Source organism: Anomaloglossus baeobatrachus, unplaced genomic scaffold (genome assembly GCF_048569485.1).
Source record: "Anomaloglossus baeobatrachus isolate aAnoBae1 unplaced genomic scaffold, aAnoBae1.hap1 Scaffold_413, whole genome shotgun sequence".
Lineage (NCBI taxonomy): Eukaryota > Metazoa > Chordata > Amphibia > Anura > Aromobatidae > Anomaloglossus > Anomaloglossus baeobatrachus.
In genome coordinates this window covers 200,588-220,808 of record NW_027443465.1, presented here as the reverse complement: position 1 = coordinate 220,808, position 20,221 = coordinate 200,588, and the positions used below count along the sequence as shown (strand labels likewise).

The 20,221-nt window shown below is 46.6% G+C and overlaps 15 non-coding genes across 15 annotated transcripts; all 15 read right to left on the bottom strand.

Moving 5' to 3' along the window:
* Nucleotides 1-599: 599 nt before the first annotated feature.
* On the bottom strand, nt 600-790 carry LOC142277766 (U2 spliceosomal RNA). The gene has a single exon (XR_012740877.1). It is a non-coding gene; the product is annotated as a U2 spliceosomal RNA (small nuclear RNA).
* A 1,117-nt stretch (nt 791-1,907) lies between these two features.
* On the bottom strand, nt 1,908-2,098 carry LOC142277765 (U2 spliceosomal RNA). The gene has a single exon (XR_012740876.1). It is a non-coding gene; the product is annotated as a U2 spliceosomal RNA (small nuclear RNA).
* A 1,117-nt stretch (nt 2,099-3,215) lies between these two features.
* LOC142277764 (U2 spliceosomal RNA) lies at nt 3,216-3,406 on the bottom strand. Its single transcript, XR_012740875.1, has one exon. It is a non-coding gene; the product is annotated as a U2 spliceosomal RNA (small nuclear RNA).
* Nucleotides 3,407-4,523: 1,117 nt separating this feature from the next.
* LOC142277763 (U2 spliceosomal RNA) lies at nt 4,524-4,714 on the bottom strand. Its single transcript, XR_012740874.1, has one exon. It is a non-coding gene; the product is annotated as a U2 spliceosomal RNA (small nuclear RNA).
* A 1,117-nt stretch (nt 4,715-5,831) lies between these two features.
* Nucleotides 5,832-6,022, bottom strand: LOC142277761 (U2 spliceosomal RNA). The gene has a single exon (XR_012740873.1). It is a non-coding gene; the product is annotated as a U2 spliceosomal RNA (small nuclear RNA).
* A 1,117-nt stretch (nt 6,023-7,139) lies between these two features.
* Nucleotides 7,140-7,330, bottom strand: LOC142277760 (U2 spliceosomal RNA). Its single transcript, XR_012740872.1, has one exon. It is a non-coding gene; the product is annotated as a U2 spliceosomal RNA (small nuclear RNA).
* Nucleotides 7,331-8,447: 1,117 nt separating this feature from the next.
* Nucleotides 8,448-8,638, bottom strand: LOC142277759 (U2 spliceosomal RNA). The gene has a single exon (XR_012740871.1). It is a non-coding gene; the product is annotated as a U2 spliceosomal RNA (small nuclear RNA).
* A 1,117-nt stretch (nt 8,639-9,755) lies between these two features.
* Nucleotides 9,756-9,946, bottom strand: LOC142277758 (U2 spliceosomal RNA). Its single transcript, XR_012740870.1, has one exon. It is a non-coding gene; the product is annotated as a U2 spliceosomal RNA (small nuclear RNA).
* Nucleotides 9,947-11,063: 1,117 nt separating this feature from the next.
* On the bottom strand, nt 11,064-11,254 carry LOC142277756 (U2 spliceosomal RNA). The gene has a single exon (XR_012740868.1). It is a non-coding gene; the product is annotated as a U2 spliceosomal RNA (small nuclear RNA).
* Nucleotides 11,255-12,379: 1,125 nt separating this feature from the next.
* LOC142277755 (U2 spliceosomal RNA) lies at nt 12,380-12,570 on the bottom strand. Its single transcript, XR_012740867.1, has one exon. It is a non-coding gene; the product is annotated as a U2 spliceosomal RNA (small nuclear RNA).
* Nucleotides 12,571-13,687: 1,117 nt separating this feature from the next.
* LOC142277754 (U2 spliceosomal RNA) lies at nt 13,688-13,878 on the bottom strand. The gene has a single exon (XR_012740866.1). It is a non-coding gene; the product is annotated as a U2 spliceosomal RNA (small nuclear RNA).
* A 1,117-nt stretch (nt 13,879-14,995) lies between these two features.
* Nucleotides 14,996-15,186, bottom strand: LOC142277753 (U2 spliceosomal RNA). The gene has a single exon (XR_012740865.1). It is a non-coding gene; the product is annotated as a U2 spliceosomal RNA (small nuclear RNA).
* Nucleotides 15,187-16,303: 1,117 nt separating this feature from the next.
* LOC142277752 (U2 spliceosomal RNA) lies at nt 16,304-16,494 on the bottom strand. The gene has a single exon (XR_012740864.1). It is a non-coding gene; the product is annotated as a U2 spliceosomal RNA (small nuclear RNA).
* A 1,117-nt stretch (nt 16,495-17,611) lies between these two features.
* Nucleotides 17,612-17,802, bottom strand: LOC142277750 (U2 spliceosomal RNA). The gene has a single exon (XR_012740863.1). It is a non-coding gene; the product is annotated as a U2 spliceosomal RNA (small nuclear RNA).
* A 1,117-nt stretch (nt 17,803-18,919) lies between these two features.
* LOC142277749 (U2 spliceosomal RNA) lies at nt 18,920-19,110 on the bottom strand. The gene has a single exon (XR_012740862.1). It is a non-coding gene; the product is annotated as a U2 spliceosomal RNA (small nuclear RNA).
* Between the last annotated feature and the right edge of the window lie 1,111 nt (nt 19,111-20,221).

The window sequence follows — 20,221 nt, the reverse complement described above, 5'->3', positions numbered from 1 at the left end:
CAGCTTGTTTTCTAGGCAGCAGCGCTATTGTGATGTCATCGGGGGGCATTGTGACAAGCCGCCAGTGTTCCGTCTCTTCATGTTGTGCACTGTTCAAACCGAAAATACATCAACAGGCAGGCTACAGAAAAGCTTACTAACAAAGGTTAGAGAGGGGCTTTCTCAGAGGGCTTTTTACAGTTTGTCTATTCCCAATTAGCCGGTTTAGTATACTTAATGAAAGTACTAATTCTTTCATAGGCCGCCCATTCTTAGTATTTGACGTTCAGGTAACAACAGGTAACTTTATTTGGAGTGGAAGCAGAGAGATAACACCAGATGCCAATTGTAGATCCTCTCACACCTGTGGTCACTGCAGCATCTGACTCCACTTTGTCCAAAAGGGATCTATTCCATTCAATTACACATGATCTAGATTAGACTGACAACAAGATACTGCACGGGACATAGCAGAGTTGGTGAAGTTGAGTGGTGATGAGTTTGCTATTTGGATGAATAAAGCAAGTAAAAAGTGTGTTAGATAAAAATTCATTTCAATTCGCTAATCGGGCTAATATGAATCAGGTGAATCGAGTTCTGCTTTTGGAAACTGGGTTAAGAAGGGGTGCACCGTTCCTGGAGGTACTGCAATACCAGGTCAATGCGTGGAGTGGACAGAGCAAGCTCTTTTTCCATCTCCCTGTTCTAAAAATCCATTTAATATATGGTCCCCAGATAGGGGACGTATCAGATATTAAACTGATAAGAACAGATACTACACTTGATCTTAGCCAAAAGGCCGAGAAGCGATAACCAGAATTGGTTTGGGCCTCGAGTGGCACCCTGGCCTATGCCGGACACATCTTAGGGAGAGAGAGCGAGAGGGAGACAAACCCACGCCTACACAAGACATTTTGTCACCCAAGCCAACCCTTGAAAAGGCTGCTTTGCAGAGCAAAAACAAGAAGAATGGTGCGTTTTGCAGCCGCCGCCCACTGCAATGAATCTGAATAACTCCTCCTTTAGGGCGCAAGCAACTCCCCTCCCCCTTGCAGTCTTTCCAATTCACGATACAAAAAGACGGACAGGACAGGTTGCCTGACTTTCCGTCACTGCCACCCTTTGCCATCCTTACCCGTAGAAAGCCCTTTCATCATCCCCAAACCCTAATCTTTTCCCTTTCCTTCCCAGCCCCCAAACCCTGCCCTCTGTACCTTTCTCACCACCCGCTTCCCTTCTCCTGTCATCCCCCTACCACCCGGGAAAAAAAGAGATTGCCCCCTCCTTCCACTAGCCCACCCTCCCACCCAAAGAACAACTTCTTCTGCGCAGCTTGTTTTCTAGGCAGCAGCGCTATTGTGATGTCATCGGGGGGCATTGTGACAAGCCGCCAGTGTTCCGTCTCTTCATGTTGTGCACTGTTCAAACCGAAAATACATCAACAGGCAGGCTACAGAAAAGCTTACTAACAAAGGTTAGAGAGGGGCTTTCTCAGAGGGCTTTTTACAGTTTGTCTATTCCCAATTAGCCGGTTTAGTATACTTAATGAAAGTACTAATTCTTTCATAGGCCGCCCATTCTTAGTATTTGACGTTCAGGTAACAACAGGTAACTTTATTTGGAGTGGAAGCAGAGAGATAACACCAGATGCCAATTGTAGATCCTCTCACACCTGTGGTCACTGCAGCATCTGACTCCACTTTGTCCAAAAGGGATCTATTCCATTCAATTACACATGATCTAGATTAGACTGACAACAAGATACTGCACGGGACATAGCAGAGTTGGTGAAGTTGAGTGGTGATGAGTTTGCTATTTGGATGAATAAAGCAAGTAAAAAGTGTGTTAGATAAAAATTCATTTCAATTCGCTAATCGGGCTAATATGAATCAGGTGAATCGAGTTCTGCTTTTGGAAACTGGGTTAAGAAGGGGTGCACCGTTCCTGGAGGTACTGCAATACCAGGTCAATGCGTGGAGTGGACAGAGCAAGCTCTTTTTCCATCTCCCTGTTCTAAAAATCCATTTAATATATGGTCCCCAGATAGGGGACGTATCAGATATTAAACTGATAAGAACAGATACTACACTTGATCTTAGCCAAAAGGCCGAGAAGCGATAACCAGAATTGGTTTGGGCCTCGAGTGGCACCTTGGCCTATGCCGGACACATCTTAGGGAGAGAGAGCGAGAGGGAGACAAACCCACGCCTACACAAGACATTTTGTCACCCAAGCCAACCCTTGAAAAGGCTGCTTTGCAGAGCAAAAACAAGAAGAATGGTGCGTTTTGCAGCCGCCGCCCACTGCAATGAATCTGAATAACTCCTCCTTTAGGGCGCAAGCAACTCCCCTCCCCCTTGCAGTCTTTCCAATTCACGATACAAAAAGACGGACAGGACAGGTTGCCTGACTTTCCGTCACTGCCACCCTTTGCCATCCTTACCCGTAGAAAGCCCTTTCATCATCCCCAAACCCTAATCTTTTCCCTTTCCTTCCCAGCCCCCAAACCCTGCCCTCTGTACCTTTCTCACCACCCGCTTCCCTTCTCCTGTCATCCCCCTACCACCCGGGAAAAAAAGAGATTGCCCCCTCCTTCCACTAGCCCACCCTCCCACCCAAAGAACAACTTCTTCTGCGCAGCTTGTTTTCTAGGCAGCAGCGCTATTGTGATGTCATCGGGGGGCATTGTGACAAGCCGCCAGTGTTCCGTCTCTTCATGTTGTGCACTGTTCAAACCGAAAATACATCAACAGGCAGGCTACAGAAAAGCTTACTAACAAAGGTTAGAGAGGGGCTTTCTCAGAGGGCTTTTTACAGTTTGTCTATTCCCAATTAGCCGGTTTAGTATACTTAATGAAAGTACTAATTCTTTCATAGGCCGCCCATTCTTAGTATTTGACGTTCAGGTAACAACAGGTAACTTTATTTGGAGTGGAAGCAGAGAGATAACACCAGATGCCAATTGTAGATCCTCTCACACCTGTGGTCACTGCAGCATCTGACTCCACTTTGTCCAAAAGGGATCTATTCCATTCAATTACACATGATCTAGATTAGACTGACAACAAGATACTGCACGGGACATAGCAGAGTTGGTGAAGTTGAGTGGTGATGAGTTTGCTATTTGGATGAATAAAGCAAGTAAAAAGTGTGTTAGATAAAAATTCATTTCAATTCGCTAATCGGGCTAATATGAATCAGGTGAATCGAGTTCTGCTTTTGGAAACTGGGTTAAGAAGGGGTGCACCGTTCCTGGAGGTACTGCAATACCAGGTCAATGCGTGGAGTGGACAGAGCAAGCTCTTTTTCCATCTCCCTGTTCTAAAAATCCATTTAATATATGGTCCCCAGATAGGGGACGTATCAGATATTAAACTGATAAGAACAGATACTACACTTGATCTTAGCCAAAAGGCCGAGAAGCGATAACCAGAATTGGTTTGGGCCTCGAGTGGCACCCTGGCCTATGCCGGACACATCTTAGGGAGAGAGAGCGAGAGGGAGACAAACCCACGCCTACACAAGACATTTTGTCACCCAAGCCAACCCTTGAAAAGGCTGCTTTGCAGAGCAAAAACAAGAAGAATGGTGCGTTTTGCAGCCGCCGCCCACTGCAATGAATCTGAATAACTCCTCCTTTAGGGCGCAAGCAACTCCCCTCCCCCTTGCAGTCTTTCCAATTCACGATACAAAAAGACGGACAGGACAGGTTGCCTGACTTTCCGTCACTGCCACCCTTTGCCATCCTTACCCGTAGAAAGCCCTTTCATCATCCCCAAACCCTAATCTTTTCCCTTTCCTTCCCAGCCCCCAAACCCTGCCCTCTGTACCTTTCTCACCACCCGCTTCCCTTCTCCTGTCATCCCCCTACCACCCGGGAAAAAAAGAGATTGCCCCCTCCTTCCACTAGCCCACCCTCCCACCCAAAGAACAACTTCTTCTGCGCAGCTTGTTTTCTAGGCAGCAGCGCTATTGTGATGTCATCGGGGGGCATTGTGACAAGCCGCCAGTGTTCCGTCTCTTCATGTTGTGCACTGTTCAAACCGAAAATACATCAACAGGCAGGCTACAGAAAAGCTTACTAACAAAGGTTAGAGAGGGGCTTTCTCAGAGGGCTTTTTACAGTTTGTCTATTCCCAATTAGCCGGTTTAGTATACTTAATGAAAGTACTAATTCTTTCATAGGCCGCCCATTCTTAGTATTTGACGTTCAGGTAACAACAGGTAACTTTATTTGGAGTGGAAGCAGAGAGATAACACCAGATGCCAATTGTAGATCCTCTCACACCTGTGGTCACTGCAGCATCTGACTCCACTTTGTCCAAAAGGGATCTATTCCATTCAATTACACATGATCTAGATTAGACTGACAACAAGATACTGCACGGGACATAGCAGAGTTGGTGAAGTTGAGTGGTGATGAGTTTGCTATTTGGATGAATAAAGCAAGTAAAAAGTGTGTTAGATAAAAATTCATTTCAATTCGCTAATCGGGCTAATATGAATCAGGTGAATCGAGTTCTGCTTTTGGAAACTGGGTTAAGAAGGGGTGCACCGTTCCTGGAGGTACTGCAATACCAGGTCAATGCGTGGAGTGGACAGAGCAAGCTCTTTTTCCATCTCCCTGTTCTAAAAATCCATTTAATATATGGTCCCCAGATAGGGGACGTATCAGATATTAAACTGATAAGAACAGATACTACACTTGATCTTAGCCAAAAGGCCGAGAAGCGATAACCAGAATTGGTTTGGGCCTCGAGTGGCACCCTGGCCTATGCCGGACACATCTTAGGGAGAGAGAGCGAGAGGGAGACAAACCCACGCCTACACAAGACATTTTGTCACCCAAGCCAACCCTTGAAAAGGCTGCTTTGCAGAGCAAAAACAAGAAGAATGGTGCGTTTTGCAGCCGCCGCCCACTGCAATGAATCTGAATAACTCCTCCTTTAGGGCGCAAGCAACTCCCCTCCCCCTTGCAGTCTTTCCAATTCACGATACAAAAAGACGGACAGGACAGGTTGCCTGACTTTCCGTCACTGCCACCCTTTGCCATCCTTACCCGTAGAAAGCCCTTTCATCATCCCCAAACCCTAATCTTTTCCCTTTCCTTCCCAGCCCCCAAACCCTGCCCTCTGTACCTTTCTCACCACCCGCTTCCCTTCTCCTGTCATCCCCCTACCACCCGGGAAAAAAAGAGATTGCCCCCTCCTTCCACTAGCCCACCCTCCCACCCAAAGAACAACTTCTTCTGCGCAGCTTGTTTTCTAGGCAGCAGCGCTATTGTGATGTCATCGGGGGGCATTGTGACAAGCCGCCAGTGTTCCGTCTCTTCATGTTGTGCACTGTTCAAACCGAAAATACATCAACAGGCAGGCTACAGAAAAGCTTACTAACAAAGGTTAGAGAGGGGCTTTCTCAGAGGGCTTTTTACAGTTTGTCTATTCCCAATTAGCCGGTTTAGTATACTTAATGAAAGTACTAATTCTTTCATAGGCCGCCCATTCTTAGTATTTGACGTTCAGGTAACAACAGGTAACTTTATTTGGAGTGGAAGCAGAGAGATAACACCAGATGCCAATTGTAGATCCTCTCACACCTGTGGTCACTGCAGCATCTGACTCCACTTTGTCCAAAAGGGATCTATTCCATTCAATTACACATGATCTAGATTAGACTGACAACAAGATACTGCACGGGACATAGCAGAGTTGGTGAAGTTGAGTGGTGATGAGTTTGCTATTTGGATGAATAAAGCAAGTAAAAAGTGTGTTAGATAAAAATTCATTTCAATTCGCTAATCGGGCTAATATGAATCAGGTGAATCGAGTTCTGCTTTTGGAAACTGGGTTAAGAAGGGGTGCACCGTTCCTGGAGGTACTGCAATACCAGGTCAATGCGTGGAGTGGACAGAGCAAGCTCTTTTTCCATCTCCCTGTTCTAAAAATCCATTTAATATATGGTCCCCAGATAGGGGACGTATCAGATATTAAACTGATAAGAACAGATACTACACTTGATCTTAGCCAAAAGGCCGAGAAGCGATAACCAGAATTGGTTTGGGCCTCGAGTGGCACCCTGGCCTATGCCGGACACATCTTAGGGAGAGAGAGCGAGAGGGAGACAAACCCACGCCTACACAAGACATTTTGTCACCCAAGCCAACCCTTGAAAAGGCTGCTTTGCAGAGCAAAAACAAGAAGAATGGTGCGTTTTGCAGCCGCCGCCCACTGCAATGAATCTGAATAACTCCTCCTTTAGGGCGCAAGCAACTCCCCTCCCCCTTGCAGTCTTTCCAATTCACGATACAAAAAGACGGACAGGACAGGTTGCCTGACTTTCCGTCACTGCCACCCTTTGCCATCCTTACCCGTAGAAAGCCCTTTCATCATCCCCAAACCCTAATCTTTTCCCTTTCCTTCCCAGCCCCCAAACCCTGCCCTCTGTACCTTTCTCACCACCCGCTTCCCTTCTCCTGTCATCCCCCTACCACCCGGGAAAAAAAGAGATTGCCCCCTCCTTCCACTAGCCCACCCTCCCACCCAAAGAACAACTTCTTCTGCGCAGCTTGTTTTCTAGGCAGCAGCGCTATTGTGATGTCATCGGGGGGCATTGTGACAAGCCGCCAGTGTTCCGTCTCTTCATGTTGTGCACTGTTCAAACCGAAAATACATCAACAGGCAGGCTACAGAAAAGCTTACTAACAAAGGTTAGAGAGGGGCTTTCTCAGAGGGCTTTTTACAGTTTGTCTATTCCCAATTAGCCGGTTTAGTATACTTAATGAAAGTACTAATTCTTTCATAGGCCGCCCATTCTTAGTATTTGACGTTCAGGTAACAACAGGTAACTTTATTTGGAGTGGAAGCAGAGAGATAACACCAGATGCCAATTGTAGATCCTCTCACACCTGTGGTCACTGCAGCATCTGACTCCACTTTGTCCAAAAGGGATCTATTCCATTCAATTACACATGATCTAGATTAGACTGACAACAAGATACTGCACGGGACATAGCAGAGTTGGTGAAGTTGAGTGGTGATGAGTTTGCTATTTGGATGAATAAAGCAAGTAAAAAGTGTGTTAGATAAAAATTCATTTCAATTCGCTAATCGGGCTAATATGAATCAGGTGAATCGAGTTCTGCTTTTGGAAACTGGGTTAAGAAGGGGTGCACCGTTCCTGGAGGTACTGCAATACCAGGTCAATGCGTGGAGTGGACAGAGCAAGCTCTTTTTCCATCTCCCTGTTCTAAAAATCCATTTAATATATGGTCCCCAGATAGGGGACGTATCAGATATTAAACTGATAAGAACAGATACTACACTTGATCTTAGCCAAAAGGCCGAGAAGCGATAACCAGAATTGGTTTGGGCCTCGAGTGGCACCCTGGCCTATGCCGGACACATCTTAGGGAGAGAGAGCGAGAGGGAGACAAACCCACGCCTACACAAGACATTTTGTCACCCAAGCCAACCCTTGAAAAGGCTGCTTTGCAGAGCAAAAACAAGAAGAATGGTGCGTTTTGCAGCCGCCGCCCACTGCAATGAATCTGAATAACTCCTCCTTTAGGGCGCAAGCAACTCCCCTCCCCCTTGCAGTCTTTCCAATTCACGATACAAAAAGACGGACAGGACAGGTTGCCTGACTTTCCGTCACTGCCACCCTTTGCCATCCTTACCCGTAGAAAGCCCTTTCATCATCCCCAAACCCTAATCTTTTCCCTTTCCTTCCCAGCCCCCAAACCCTGCCCTCTGTACCTTTCTCACCACCCGCTTCCCTTCTCCTGTCATCCCCCTACCACCCGGGAAAAAAAGAGATTGCCCCCTCCTTCCACTAGCCCACCCTCCCACCCAAAGAACAACTTCTTCTGCGCAGCTTGTTTTCTAGGCAGCAGCGCTATTGTGATGTCATCGGGGGGCATTGTGACAAGCCGCCAGTGTTCCGTCTCTTCATGTTGTGCACTGTTCAAACCGAAAATACATCAACAGGCAGGCTACAGAAAAGCTTACTAACAAAGGTTAGAGAGGGGCTTTCTCAGAGGGCTTTTTACAGTTTGTCTATTCCCAATTAGCCGGTTTAGTATACTTAATGAAAGTACTAATTCTTTCATAGGCCGCCCATTCTTAGTATTTGACGTTCAGGTAACAACAGGTAACTTTATTTGGAGTGGAAGCAGAGAGATAACACCAGATGCCAATTGTAGATCCTCTCACACCTGTGGTCACTGCAGCATCTGACTCCACTTTGTCCAAAAGGGATCTATTCCATTCAATTACACATGATCTAGATTAGACTGACAACAAGATACTGCACGGGACATAGCAGAGTTGGTGAAGTTGAGTGGTGATGAGTTTGCTATTTGGATGAATAAAGCAAGTAAAAAGTGTGTTAGATAAAAATTCATTTCAATTCGCTAATCGGGCTAATATGAATCAGGTGAATCGAGTTCTGCTTTTGGAAACTGGGTTAAGAAGGGGTGCACCGTTCCTGGAGGTACTGCAATACCAGGTCAATGCGTGGAGTGGACAGAGCAAGCTCTTTTTCCATCTCCCTGTTCTAAAAATCCATTTAATATATGGTCCCCAGATAGGGGACGTATCAGATATTAAACTGATAAGAACAGATACTACACTTGATCTTAGCCAAAAGGCCGAGAAGCGATAACCAGAATTGGTTTGGGCCTCGAGTGGCACCCTGGCCTATGCCGGACACATCTTAGGGAGAGAGAGCGAGAGGGAGACAAACCCACGCCTACACAAGACATTTTGTCACCCAAGCCAACCCTTGAAAAGGCTGCTTTGCAGAGCAAAAACAAGAAGAATGGTGCGTTTTGCAGCCGCCGCCCACTGCAATGAATCTGAATAACTCCTCCTTTAGGGCGCAAGCAACTCCCCTCCCCCTTGCAGTCTTTCCAATTCACGATACAAAAAGACGGACAGGACAGGTTGCCTGACTTTCCGTCACTGCCACCCTTTGCCATCCTTACCCGTAGAAAGCCCTTTCATCATCCCCAAACCCTAATCTTTTCCCTTTCCTTCCCAGCCCCCAAACCCTGCCCTCTGTACCTTTCTCACCACCCGCTTCCCTTCTCCTGTCATCCCCCTACCACCCGGGAAAAAAAGAGATTGCCCCCTCCTTCCACTAGCCCACCCTCCCACCCAAAGAACAACTTCTTCTGCGCAGCTTGTTTTCTAGGCAGCAGCGCTATTGTGATGTCATCGGGGGGCATTGTGACAAGCCGCCAGTGTTCCGTCTCTTCATGTTGTGCACTGTTCAAACCGAAAATACATCAACAGGCAGGCTACAGAAAAGCTTACTAACAAAGGTTAGAGAGGGGCTTTCTCAGAGGGCTTTTTACAGTTTGTCTATTCCCAATTAGCCGGTTTAGTATACTTAATGAAAGTACTAATTCTTTCATAGGCCGCCCATTCTTAGTATTTGACGTTCAGGTAACAACAGGTAACTTTATTTGGAGTGGAAGCAGAGAGATAACACCAGATGCCAATTGTAGATCCTCTCACACCTGTGGTCACTGCAGCATCTGACTCCACTTTGTCCAAAAGGGATCTATTCCATTCAATTACACATGATCTAGATTAGACTGACAACAAGATACTGCACGGGACATAGCAGAGTTGGTGAAGTTGAGTGGTGATGAGTTTGCTATTTGGATGAATAAAGCAAGTAAAAAGTGTGTTAGATAAAAATTCATTTCAATTCGCTAATCGGGCTAATATGAATCAGGTGAATCGAGTTCTGCTTTTGGAAACTGGGTTAAGAAGGGGTGCACCGTTCCTGGAGGTACTGCAATACCAGGTCAATGCGTGGAGTGGACAGAGCAAGCTCTTTTTCCATCTCCCTGTTCTAAAAATCCATTTAATATATGGTCCCCAGATAGGGGACGTATCAGATATTAAACTGATAAGAACAGATACTACACTTGATCTTAGCCAAAAGGCCGAGAAGCGATAACCAGAATTGGTTTGGGCCTCGAGTGGCACCCTGGCCTATGCCGGACACATCTTAGGGAGAGAGAGCGAGAGGGAGACAAACCCACGCCTACACAAGACATTTTGTCACCCAAGCCAACCCTTGAAAAGGCTGCTTTGCAGAGCAAAAACAAGAAGAATGGTGCGTTTTGCAGCCGCCGCCCACTGCAATGAATCTGAATAACTCCTCCTTTAGGGCGCAAGCAACTCCCCTCCCCCTTGCAGTCTTTCCAATTCACGATACAAAAAGACGGACAGGACAGGTTGCCTGACTTTCCGTCACTGCCACCCTTTGCCATCCTTACCCGTAGAAAGCCCTTTCATCATCCCCAAACCCTAATCTTTTCCCTTTCCTTCCCAGCCCCCAAACCCTGCCCTCTGTACCTTTCTCACCACCCGCTTCCCTTCTCCTGTCATCCCCCTACCACCCGGGAAAAAAAGAGATTGCCCCCTCCTTCCACTAGCCCACCCTCCCACCCAAAGAACAACTTCTTCTGCGCAGCTTGTTTTCTAGGCAGCAGCGCTATTGTGATGTCATCGGGGGGCATTGTGACAAGCCGCCAGTGTTCCGTCTCTTCATGTTGTGCACTGTTCAAACCGAAAATACATCAACAGGCAGGCTACAGAAAAGCTTACTAACAAAGGTTAGAGAGGGGCTTTCTCAGAGGGCTTTTTACAGTTTGTCTATTCCCAATTAGCCGGTTTAGTATACTTAATGAAAGTACTAATTCTTTCATAGGCCGCCCATTCTTAGTATTTGACGTTCAGGTAACAACAGGTAACTTTATTTGGAGTGGAAGCAGAGAGATAACACCAGATGCCAATTGTAGATCCTCTCACACCTGTGGTCACTGCAGCATCTGACTCCACTTTGTCCAAAAGGGATCTATTCCATTCAATTACACATGATCTAGATTAGACTGACAACAAGATACTGCACGGGACATAGCAGAGTTGGTGAAGTTGAGTGGTGATGAGTTTGCTATTTGGATGAATAAAGCAAGTAAAAAGTGTGTTAGATAAAAATTCATTTCAATTCGCTAATCGGGCTAATATGAATCAGGTGAATCGAGTTCTGCTTTTGGAAACTGGGTTAAGAAGGGGTGCACCGTTCCTGGAGGTACTGCAATACCAGGTCAATGCGTGGAGTGGACAGAGCAAGCTCTTTTTCCATCTCCCTGTTCTAAAAATCCATTTAATATATGGTCCCCAGATAGGGGACGTATCAGATATTAAACTGATAAGAACAGATACTACACTTGATCTTAGCCAAAAGGCCGAGAAGCGATAACCAGAATTGGTTTGGGCCTCGAGTGGCACCCTGGCCTATGCCGGACACATCTTAGGGAGAGAGAGCGAGAGGGAGACAAACCCACGCCTACACAAGACATTTTGTCACCCAAGCCAACCCTTGAAAAGGCTGCTTTGCAGAGCAAAAACAAGAAGAATGGTGCGTTTTGCAGCCGCCGCCCACTGCAATGAATCTGAATAACTCCTCCTTTAGGGCGCAAGCAACTCCCCTCCCCCTTGCAGTCTTGCAGTCTTTCCAATTCACGATACAAAAAGACGGACAGGACAGGTTGCCTGACTTTCCGTCACTGCCACCCTTTGCCATCCTTACCCGTAGAAAGCCCTTTCATCATCCCCAAACCCTAATCTTTTCCCTTTCCTTCCCAGCCCCCAAACCCTGCCCTCTGTACCTTTCTCACCACCCGCTTCCCTTCTCCTGTCATCCCCCTACCACCCGGGAAAAAAAGAGATTGCCCCCTCCTTCCACTAGCCCACCCTCCCACCCAAAGAACAACTTCTTCTGCGCAGCTTGTTTTCTAGGCAGCAGCGCTATTGTGATGTCATCGGGGGGCATTGTGACAAGCCGCCAGTGTTCCGTCTCTTCATGTTGTGCACTGTTCAAACCGAAAATACATCAACAGGCAGGCTACAGAAAAGCTTACTAACAAAGGTTAGAGAGGGGCTTTCTCAGAGGGCTTTTTACAGTTTGTCTATTCCCAATTAGCCGGTTTAGTATACTTAATGAAAGTACTAATTCTTTCATAGGCCGCCCATTCTTAGTATTTGACGTTCAGGTAACAACAGGTAACTTTATTTGGAGTGGAAGCAGAGAGATAACACCAGATGCCAATTGTAGATCCTCTCACACCTGTGGTCACTGCAGCATCTGACTCCACTTTGTCCAAAAGGGATCTATTCCATTCAATTACACATGATCTAGATTAGACTGACAACAAGATACTGCACGGGACATAGCAGAGTTGGTGAAGTTGAGTGGTGATGAGTTTGCTATTTGGATGAATAAAGCAAGTAAAAAGTGTGTTAGATAAAAATTCATTTCAATTCGCTAATCGGGCTAATATGAATCAGGTGAATCGAGTTCTGCTTTTGGAAACTGGGTTAAGAAGGGGTGCACCGTTCCTGGAGGTACTGCAATACCAGGTCAATGCGTGGAGTGGACAGAGCAAGCTCTTTTTCCATCTCCCTGTTCTAAAAATCCATTTAATATATGGTCCCCAGATAGGGGACGTATCAGATATTAAACTGATAAGAACAGATACTACACTTGATCTTAGCCAAAAGGCCGAGAAGCGATAACCAGAATTGGTTTGGGCCTCGAGTGGCACCCTGGCCTATGCCGGACACATCTTAGGGAGAGAGAGCGAGAGGGAGACAAACCCACGCCTACACAAGACATTTTGTCACCCAAGCCAACCCTTGAAAAGGCTGCTTTGCAGAGCAAAAACAAGAAGAATGGTGCGTTTTGCAGCCGCCGCCCACTGCAATGAATCTGAATAACTCCTCCTTTAGGGCGCAAGCAACTCCCCTCCCCCTTGCAGTCTTTCCAATTCACGATACAAAAAGACGGACAGGACAGGTTGCCTGACTTTCCGTCACTGCCACCCTTTGCCATCCTTACCCGTAGAAAGCCCTTTCATCATCCCCAAACCCTAATCTTTTCCCTTTCCTTCCCAGCCCCCAAACCCTGCCCTCTGTACCTTTCTCACCACCCGCTTCCCTTCTCCTGTCATCCCCCTACCACCCGGGAAAAAAAGAGATTGCCCCCTCCTTCCACTAGCCCACCCTCCCACCCAAAGAACAACTTCTTCTGCGCAGCTTGTTTTCTAGGCAGCAGCGCTATTGTGATGTCATCGGGGGGCATTGTGACAAGCCGCCAGTGTTCCGTCTCTTCATGTTGTGCACTGTTCAAACCGAAAATACATCAACAGGCAGGCTACAGAAAAGCTTACTAACAAAGGTTAGAGAGGGGCTTTCTCAGAGGGCTTTTTACAGTTTGTCTATTCCCAATTAGCCGGTTTAGTATACTTAATGAAAGTACTAATTCTTTCATAGGCCGCCCATTCTTAGTATTTGACGTTCAGGTAACAACAGGTAACTTTATTTGGAGTGGAAGCAGAGAGATAACACCAGATGCCAATTGTAGATCCTCTCACACCTGTGGTCACTGCAGCATCTGACTCCACTTTGTCCAAAAGGGATCTATTCCATTCAATTACACATGATCTAGATTAGACTGACAACAAGATACTGCACGGGACATAGCAGAGTTGGTGAAGTTGAGTGGTGATGAGTTTGCTATTTGGATGAATAAAGCAAGTAAAAAGTGTGTTAGATAAAAATTCATTTCAATTCGCTAATCGGGCTAATATGAATCAGGTGAATCGAGTTCTGCTTTTGGAAACTGGGTTAAGAAGGGGTGCACCGTTCCTGGAGGTACTGCAATACCAGGTCAATGCGTGGAGTGGACAGAGCAAGCTCTTTTTCCATCTCCCTGTTCTAAAAATCCATTTAATATATGGTCCCCAGATAGGGGACGTATCAGATATTAAACTGATAAGAACAGATACTACACTTGATCTTAGCCAAAAGGCCGAGAAGCGATAACCAGAATTGGTTTGGGCCTCGAGTGGCACCCTGGCCTATGCCGGACACATCTTAGGGAGAGAGAGCGAGAGGGAGACAAACCCACGCCTACACAAGACATTTTGTCACCCAAGCCAACCCTTGAAAAGGCTGCTTTGCAGAGCAAAAACAAGAAGAATGGTGCGTTTTGCAGCCGCCGCCCACTGCAATGAATCTGAATAACTCCTCCTTTAGGGCGCAAGCAACTCCCCTCCCCCTTGCAGTCTTTCCAATTCACGATACAAAAAGACGGACAGGACAGGTTGCCTGACTTTCCGTCACTGCCACCCTTTGCCATCCTTACCCGTAGAAAGCCCTTTCATCATCCCCAAACCCTAATCTTTTCCCTTTCCTTCCCAGCCCCCAAACCCTGCCCTCTGTACCTTTCTCACCACCCGCTTCCCTTCTCCTGTCATCCCCCTACCACCCGGGAAAAAAAGAGATTGCCCCCTCCTTCCACTAGCCCACCCTCCCACCCAAAGAACAACTTCTTCTGCGCAGCTTGTTTTCTAGGCAGCAGCGCTATTGTGATGTCATCGGGGGGCATTGTGACAAGCCGCCAGTGTTCCGTCTCTTCATGTTGTGCACTGTTCAAACCGAAAATACATCAACAGGCAGGCTACAGAAAAGCTTACTAACAAAGGTTAGAGAGGGGCTTTCTCAGAGGGCTTTTTACAGTTTGTCTATTCCCAATTAGCCGGTTTAGTATACTTAATGAAAGTACTAATTCTTTCATAGGCCGCCCATTCTTAGTATTTGACGTTCAGGTAACAACAGGTAACTTTATTTGGAGTGGAAGCAGAGAGATAACACCAGATGCCAATTGTAGATCCTCTCACACCTGTGGTCACTGCAGCATCTGACTCCACTTTGTCCAAAAGGGATCTATTCCATTCAATTACACATGATCTAGATTAGACTGACAACAAGATACTGCACGGGACATAGCAGAGTTGGTGAAGTTGAGTGGTGATGAGTTTGCTATTTGGATGAATAAAGCAAGTAAAAAGTGTGTTAGATAAAAATTCATTTCAATTCGCTAATCGGGCTAATATGAATCAGGTGAATCGAGTTCTGCTTTTGGAAACTGGGTTAAGAAGGGGTGCACCGTTCCTGGAGGTACTGCAATACCAGGTCAATGCGTGGAGTGGACAGAGCAAGCTCTTTTTCCATCTCCCTGTTCTAAAAATCCATTTAATATATGGTCCCCAGATAGGGGACGTATCAGATATTAAACTGATAAGAACAGATACTACACTTGATCTTAGCCAAAAGGCCGAGAAGCGATAACCAGAATTGGTTTGGGCCTCGAGTGGCACCCTGGCCTATGCCGGACACATCTTAGGGAGAGAGAGCGAGAGGGAGACAAACCCACGCCTACACAAGACATTTTGTCACCCAAGCCAACCCTTGAAAAGGCTGCTTTGCAGAGCAAAAACAAGAAGAATGGTGCGTTTTGCAGCCGCCGCCCACTGCAATGAATCTGAATAACTCCTCCTTTAGGGCGCAAGCAACTCCCCTCCCCCTTGCAGTCTTTCCAATTCACGATACAAAAAGACGGACAGGACAGGTTGCCTGACTTTCCGTCACTGCCACCCTTTGCCATCCTTACCCGTAGAAAGCCCTTTCATCATCCCCAAACCCTAATCTTTTCCCTTTCCTTCCCAGCCCCCAAACCCTGCCCTCTGTACCTTTCTCACCACCCGCTTCCCTTCTCCTGTCATCCCCCTACCACCCGGGAAAAAAAGAGATTGCCCCCTCCTTCCACTAGCCCACCCTCCCACCCAAAGAACAACTTCTTCTGCGCAGCTTGTTTTCTAGGCAGCAGCGCTATTGTGATGTCATCGGGGGGCATTGTGACAAGCCGCCAGTGTTCCGTCTCTTCATGTTGTGCACTGTTCAAACCGAAAATACATCAACAGGCAGGCTACAGAAAAGCTTACTAACAAAGGTTAGAGAGGGGCTTTCTCAGAGGGCTTTTTACAGTTTGTCTATTCCCAATTAGCCGGTTTAGTATACTTAATGAAAGTACTAATTCTTTCATAGGCCGCCCATTCTTAGTATTTGACGTTCAGGTAACAACAGGTAACTTTATTTGGAGTGGAAGCAGAGAGATAACACCAGATGCCAATTGTAGATCCTCTCACACCTGTGGTCACTGCAGCATCTGACTCCACTTTGTCCAAAAGGGATCTATTCCATTCAATTACACATGATCTAGATTAGACTGACAACAAGATACTGCACGGGACATAGCAGAGTTGGTGAAGTTGAGTGGTGATGAGTTTGCTATTTGGATGAATAAAGCAAGTAAAAAGTGTGTTAGATAAAAATTCATTTCAATTCGCTAATCGGGCTAATATGAATCAGGTGAATCGAGTTCTGCTTTTGGAAACTGGGTTAAGAAGGGGTGCACCGTTCCTGGAGGTACTGCAATACCAGGTCAATGCGTGGAGTGGACAGAGCAAGCTCTTTTTCCATCTCCCTGTTCTAAAAATCCATTTAATATATGGTCCCCAGATAGGGGACGTATCAGATATTAAACTGATAAGAACAGATACTACACTTGATCTTAGCCAAAAGGCCGAGAAGCGATAACCAGAATTGGTTTGGGCCTCGAGTGGCACCCTGGCCTATGCCGGACACATCTTAGGGAGAGAGAGCGAGAGGGAGACAAACCCACGCCTACACAAGACATTTTGTCACCCAAGCCAACCCTTGAAAAGGCTGCTTTGCAGAGCAAAAACAAGAAGAATGGTGCGTTTTGCAGCCGCCGCCCACTGCAATGAATCTGAATAACTCCTCCTTTAGGGCGCAAGCAACTCCCCTCCCCCTTGCAGTCTTTCCAATTCACGATACAAAAAGACGGACAGGACAGGTTGCCTGACTTTCCGTCACTGCCACCCTTTGCCATCCTTACCCGTAGAAAGCCCTTTCATCATCCCCAAACCCTAATCTTTTCCCTTTCCTTCCCAGCCCCCAAACCCTGCCCTCTGTACCTTTCTCACCACCCGCTTCCCTTCTCCTGTCATCCCCCTACCTCCCGGGAAAAAAAGAGATTGCCCCCTCCTTCCACTAGCCCACCCTCCCACCCAAAGAACAACTTCTTCTGCGCAGCTTGTTTTCTAGGCAGCAGCGCTATTGTGATGTCATCGGGGGGCATTGTGACAAGCCGCCAGTGTTCCGTCTCTTCATGTTGTGCACTGTTCAAACCGAAAATACATCAACAGGCAGGCTACAGAAAAGCTTACTAACAAAGGTTAGAGAGGGGCTTTCTCAGAGGGCTTTTTACAGTTTGTCTATTCCCAATTAGCCGGTTTAGTATACTTAATGAAAGTACTAATTCTTTCATAGGCCGCCCATTCTTAGTATTTGACGTTCAGGTAACAACAGGTAACTTTATTTGGAGTGGAAGCAGAGAGATAACACCAGATGCCAATTGTAGATCCTCTCACACCTGTGGTCACTGCAGCATCTGACTCCACTTTGTCCAAAAGGGATCTATTCCATTCAATTACACATGATCTAGATTAGACTGACAACAAGATACTGCACGGGACATAGCAGAGTTGGTGAAGTTGAGTGGTGATGAGTTTGCTATTTGGATGAATAAAGCAAGTAAAAAGTGTGTTAGATAAAAATTCATTTCAATTCGCTAATCGGGCTAATATGAATCAGGTGAATCGAGTTCTGCTTTTGGAAACTGGGTTAAGAAGGGGTGCACCGTTCCTGGAGGTACTGCAATACCAGGTCAATGCGTGGAGTGGACAGAGCAAGCTCTTTTTCCATCTCCCTGTTCTAAAAATCCATTTAATATATGGTCCCCAGATAGGGGACGTATCAGATATTAAACTGATAAGAACAGATACTACACTTGATCTTAGCCAAAAGGCCGAGAAGCGATAACCAGAATTGGTTTGGGCCTCGAGTGGCACCCTGGCCTATGCCGGACACATCTTAGGGAGAGAGAGCGAGAGGGAGACAAACCCACGCCTACACAAGACATTTTGTCACCCAAGCCAACCCTTGAAAAGGCTGCTTTGCAGAGCAAAAACAAGAAGAATGGTGCGTTTTGCAGCCGCCGCCCACTGCAATGAATCTGAATAACTCCTCCTTTAGGGCGCAAGCAACTCCCCTCCCCCTTGCAGTCTTTCCAATTCACGATACAAAAAGACGGACAGGACAGGTTGCCTGACTTTCCGTCACTGCCACCCTTTGCCATCCTTACCCGTAGAAAGCCCTTTCATCATCCCCAAACCCTAATCTTTTCCCTTTCCTTCCCAGCCCCCAAACCCTGCCCTCTGTACCTTTCTCACCACCCGCTTCCCTTCTCCTGTCATCCCCCTACCACCCGGGAAAAAAAGAGATTGCCCCCTCCTTCCACTAGCCCACCCTCCCACCCAAAGAACAACTTCTTCTGCGCAGCTTGTTTTCTAGGCAGCAGCGCTATTGTGATGTCATCGGGGGGCATTGTGACAAGCCGCCAGTGTTCCGTCTCTTCATGTTGTGCACTGTTCAAACCGAAAATACATCAACAGGCAGGCTACAGAAAAGCTTACTAACAAAGGTTAGAGAGGGGCTTTCTCAGAGGGCTTTTTACAGTTTGTCTATTCCCAATTAGCCGGTTTAGTATACTTAATGAAAGTACTAATTCTTTCATAGGCCGCCCATTCTTAGTATTTGACGTTCAGGTAACAACAGGTAACTTTATTTGGAGTGGAAGCAGAGAGATAACACCAGATGCCAATTGTAGATCCTCTCACACCTGTGGTCACTGCAGCATCTGACTCCACTTTGTCCAAAAGGGATCTATTCCATTCAATTACACATGATCTAGATTAGACTGACAACAAGATACTGCACGGGACATAGCAGAGTTGGTGAAGTTGAGTGGTGATGAGTTTGCTATTTGGATGAATAAAGCAAGTAAAAAGTGTGTTAGATAAAAATTCATTTCAATTCGCTAATCGGGCTAATATGAATCAGGTGAATCGAGTTCTGCTTTTGGAAACTGGGTTAAGAAGGGGTGCACCGTTCCTGGAGGTACTGCAATACCAGGTCAATGCGTGGAGTGGACAGAGCAAGCTCTTTTTCCATCTCCCTGTTCTAAAAATCCATTTAATATATGGTCCCCAGATAGGGGACGTATCAGATATTAAACTGATAAGAACAGATACTACACTTGATCTTAGCCAAAAGGCCGAGAAGCGATAACCAGAATTGGTTTGGGCCTCGAGTGGCACCCTGGCCTATGCCGGACACATCTTAGGGAGAGAGAGCGAGAGGGAGACAAACCCACGCCTACACAAGACATTTTGTCACCCAAGCCAACCCTTGAAAAGGCTGCTTTGCAGAGCAAAAACAAGAAGAATGGTGCGTTTTGCAGCCGCCGCCCACTGCAATGAATCTGAATAACTCCTCCTTTAGGGCGCAAGCAACTCCCCTCCCCCTTGCAGTCTTTCCAATTCACGATACAAAAAGACGGACAGGACAGGTTGCCTGACTTTCCGTCACTGCCACCCTTTGCCATCCTTACCCGTAGAAAGCCCTTTCATCATCCCCAAACCCTAATCTTTTCCCTTTCCTTCCCAGCCCCCAAACCCTGCCCTCTGTACCTTTCTCACCACCCGCTTCCCTTCTCCTGTCATCCCCCTACCACCCGGGAAAAAAAGAGATTGCCCCCTCCTTCCACTAGCCCACCCTCCCACCCAAAGAACAACTTCTTCTGCGCAGCTTGTTTTCTAGGCAGCAGCGCTATTGTGATGTCATCGGGGGGCATTGTGACAAGCCGCCAGTGTTCCGTCTCTTCATGTTGTGCACTGTTCAAACCGAAAATACATCAACAGGCAGGCTACAGAAAAGCTTACTAACAAAGGTTAGAGAGGGGCTTTCTCAGAGGGCTTTTTACAGTTTGTCTATTCCCAATTAGCCGGTTTAGTATACTTAATGAAAGTACTAATTCTTTCATAGGCCGCCCATTCTTAGTATTTGACGTTCAGGTAACAACAGGTAACTTTATTTGGAGTGGAAGCAGAGAGATAACACCAGATGCCAATTGTAGATCCTCTCACACCTGTGGTCACTGCAGCATCTGACTCCACTTTGTCCAAAAGGGATCTATTCCATTCAATTACACATGATCTAGATTAGACTGACAACAAGATACTGCACGGGACATAGCAGAGTTGGTGAAGTTGAGTGGTGATGAGTTTGCTATTTGGATGAATAAAGCAAGTAAAAAGTGTGTTAGATAAAAATTCATTTCAATTCGCTAATCGGGCTAATATGAATCAGGTGAATCGAGTTCTGCTTTTGGAAACTGG